Source organism: Ruditapes philippinarum, unplaced genomic scaffold (genome assembly GCF_026571515.1).
Source record: "Ruditapes philippinarum isolate M1 unplaced genomic scaffold, ASM2657151v2 ctg743_1_1_1_1, whole genome shotgun sequence".
Taxonomy (NCBI): domain Eukaryota; kingdom Metazoa; phylum Mollusca; class Bivalvia; order Venerida; family Veneridae; genus Ruditapes; species Ruditapes philippinarum.
Genome location: NW_026854628.1, coordinates 69,796 through 73,811, shown reverse-complemented (window position 1 = coordinate 73,811; position 4,016 = coordinate 69,796). Strand labels below are relative to the sequence as shown.

The 4,016-nt window shown below is 34.6% G+C and overlaps 1 long non-coding RNA gene across 1 annotated transcript; it reads left to right on the top strand.

Annotated features, from left to right (window-relative positions):
• Positions 1–2,651: 2,651 nt before the first annotated feature.
• Positions 2,652–3,808, top strand: LOC132740619 (uncharacterized). The gene is made up of 2 exons (XR_009627182.1): positions 2,652–3,216; positions 3,550–3,808. It is a non-coding gene; the product is annotated as an uncharacterized LOC132740619 (long non-coding RNA).
• The last annotated feature ends 208 nt before the right edge of the window (positions 3,809–4,016 follow it).

The following is a 4,016-nucleotide window of genomic DNA, read 5'->3' as shown; positions in this document are numbered from 1 at the left end:
AAACAGTAATAATCTCTTTCACTTTCGCAAGGTACTGATAACTTCTGTACAACGAAAGTGACCTATACCGTTGTCCAAGAATTGAACACGGGTCGCCTAAGCTTTACCTGCCGTAAGGTCTGTTTAATAACCCTTACGCTATCCTTACGGACACCTTAGGACCATACGTGCAACGTACTGCGTCCATGCGGGCCCTGGTCAGTAACCTTTCGAGACGCCTTCGGTGACCGCTCATATACCGCTCGGAAACTGGAGAAATATTTGGCGCCCAGGAGGTGAAAATTTTAATCGGTATGTAACAGATAACAAAAGGTGTCCGGCCGGGTATCAGAGGGTATTTTACCGTGTTTGCTACGGTGAGCTGGCGATGAACCGGATGCCGGAAGAAAATAACTTTGCACTAAAATTCTCCGATTACCTGTACGGTGCCCCACCGGTCACTTGACCCCGGAGGGTCACAGACCGGAGACCTTTAAAAAATTGGCAATTTCAGCCCGTTCCGACATCGGTATCTTATCGTAAACCTAATCGGAGTGTAATGTGACGCAGGCTTAACAGTGATTTCAATAACAATAAATCAACTTTAGATGTTGAATACTTCTATCTCTTCTAACGGAAAACTGTCAGAAATAATGGTCCAAGGAGTAACAAATCACCTTTCCCGAGCGATAATTTATTAAACAAAAGTGTTCACTTTTGTATCTATACAACCTTATTAGAGACATATTATGTTAAAATATCACTAGAAAAAACATTTTCCAGATGTATTTTATAAACTAAATGGTATTTATATGAAGCATATTTAAATGATTTTAAACAAAATGTTTTGGATTGCTTTAAAGATATAGCAAGCAGATTTAAACAATAACAATGTTTAAAACACTCTTTATATCATCTTGAAACAAATTTAAACTTCGAAAGTTAAATAAGCTGTACCAAATCTTAATATTTACACGTTTAAGAATTTCTTCGCATAATCTTTGAATTCAAACAGGCAGACACGTAACTACGGGGTAATGTATTATTACTATACTATATGTAATTTCATAATCTTTTTCAAGAGCTTATATACCAGATTGTTTAAACTGTATGAATTATTTAGTTGTTGTATTCAATACCAACCGTGACACAGGTTTTCTATGTATTAATTTTAATGTATAACGAAATTCGTGTAAAATAATAAGTTAAAGAAAAACATTATTCTGTTTCTTTCACAAAGTATCAAGTTTAAAACATTGTCATGTGATTTTATATCACACTTTTTACGATACTGCCTTTTCCCCATTATATTGCCACGACTATTTCCAGTTTATCTTTTTTAATTGACATTAAGTATATTTAAGGTCTGAATCATATATCAAGAAAAAAAAAAAAGCTTCGAAAATAATTGTTGTTAAACTGACTTGATACCAGGGACATGTTGTATTTAAAATAAATAATTTTCTATGTATGCAAACTGTTTTATAATTGTATGGCTAATGGTGCGAATTTTATAGTTTTATCAAACACACATGTAAATTTCTTTTAAAAGCCTTCAGAAATAGTTAAAGAAATTTCTGTCCCTTTGACATAGCATTCTATAAAATGCCATCAAACTTAAAGAGGGGTTTCTTAAGAACTTCTTATTTTTTAGAACTCATCATTTTTGTTTCTTTTATTAATTTCATATTGTAAGCAGCTGAACCGGATTTTATTAAATTTAGACGATTCAATTTAACACAAGTTTCCTTAAATTGTACACAAATGATTGAACTATTGTGTTTGATTAAGATATTGCAGACCAATTTAAGCGCCATTTGGTCGCATAGATGCACGGAGTCTTGCCAGGCAGCAAACTGTTTTTGAAACAAATTTGTCTTTATCAATTTGAAGATGATTTAATCTGATACATCATTTAGTATAATAAACGTGCATCCAAAACTTTCATCTTGATTAGATAAGCTAGCGCTTTAATTCAGTTACATGTCCTCAAAGAAGAACATCTATGCTCATCATTTGTACTCTGGTTTCCTTTTGTTTGGTCACATTGTGGGTGCACTTCTGTTTCATCCTGTGTGGTTAGATTTATGCCATGAGCTATGTTCTGTGCAATCAGAGGTGTTATGTGTGTATCTTTGTTTTTATTTTTCATTATTTCGTTGTCATTAGTACAAAAGTGGTTTTGAAAACCGCCTGTGTCTAATAACAGCTGCATAAAGCAGGTCAAGCACCCACAAAGTACAGACATAAATATATTAAGCGATCTTAAATAAAAGAAAATATAAGACAAGCAAACAAAATTATATCTATGTACCAATGGTAGTTTATTTTAACTATTAATATTCAAATTAATGTGTGTATTTCACCCTCAGTCTTGTCATATATACATTCTAATGAATATTAATTCTCAAACATTTATTTTGTTTATCCACATCATTTCAACTTTTTTTCAGCTTTCTTCATGTAATTTATACCAATTTCGTCATGAAATAAACTCATTAACACAATTAATTCCTGCGCATTTCTGTCGTGGAGAGCAATTGTGGAAATTTCTGTGCGAAGGATTGTGTTTTTAGCTCACCTGTCACAAAGTGACAGGGTGAGCTTTTATGATCGCTTTTCGTCCGGCGTCCGTCCGTCCGGCGTCCGTCCGTCCGTCGTCCGTCGTAAACTTTTACTTTAAATGACATCTCCTCATAAACCACTAAGCCAATTTCATCCAATCTTCACAGGAATGTTCCTTTGGTGGTCACCTTTAAAAATTGTTCAAAAAATTTAATTCCATGCAGAACTCTGGTTGCTATGGCAACCGAAAGAAAAAACTTTAAATATCTCCTTTAAAAAAACCATAAGAGCTAGAGCTTAGATATTTGGCATGAAACATCTTCTAGTGAGTGTCTACCAAGTTTGTTCAAATAAAAGCCCTGGGGTCAAAATTGGCCCCGCCACGGGGGTCATTGATTTTCCCTATATGCATATAGTAAAAACTTAAAAAAATCTTCTTTTAAAGAACCCAAAGAGCTAGAGCTAAGATATTTAGCATGAAACATGTTCTAATGGGTGTCTACCAAGTTTGTTCAAATAAAAGCCCTTGGGTCAAAATTGGCCCCGCCCCGGGGGGTCATTGATTTTCCCTATATGCATATAGTAAAAACTTAAAAAATCTTCTTTTAAAGAACTCAAAGAGCTATGGCTAAGATATTGAGCATGAAACATGTTCTAATAGGTGTCTACCAAGTTTGTTCAAATAAAAGCCCTGGGGTCAAAATTGGCCCCGCCCCAGGGTGTCATTGATTTTCCCTATATGCGTATAGTAAAAACTTAAAAAATCTTCTTTTAAAGAACCAAAAGAGTTAGAGCTAAGATATTTAGCATGAAACATGTTCTAATAAGTGTCTACCAAGTTTGTTCAAATAAAAGCCCTGGGGTCAAAATTGACCCCGCCCCGGGGGGTCATTGATTTTCCCTATATGCATATAGTAAAAACTTAAAAAATCTTCTTTTAAAGAACCAAAAGAGTTAGAGCTAAGATATTTAGCATCAAACATGTTGTAATAGGTGTCTACCAAGTTTGTTCAAATAAAAGCCCTGGGGTCAAAATTGGCACCGCCCCGGGGGTCATTGATTTTCCTTATATGTGTATAGCAAAAACTTAAAAAATCTTCTTTGAAAAAACCCAAATAGCTAGAGTTAAGATATTAAGCATGAAACATCTTTTAGTGAGTGTCTACAAAGTTTGTTCAAATAAAAGACCTGGGGTCAAAATTGGCCCCGCCCCGGGGGTCATTGATTTTCTCTATATGTGTATAGCAAAAACTTAAAATCTTCTTTGAAAAAACCCAAATAGCTAGAGTTTAGATATTAAGCATGAAACATCTTCTAGTAAGTGTCTACAAAGTTTGTTCAAATAAAAGCCCTGGGGTCATAACTGGCCCGGCCCCAGAGGTGTCATTGTTTTTAACTATATGTGTATAGTAAACACTTTAAAGAAATCTTCTTTTAAAAAGCCCAATGAGCTAGAGCTTAGATGTTTAGCA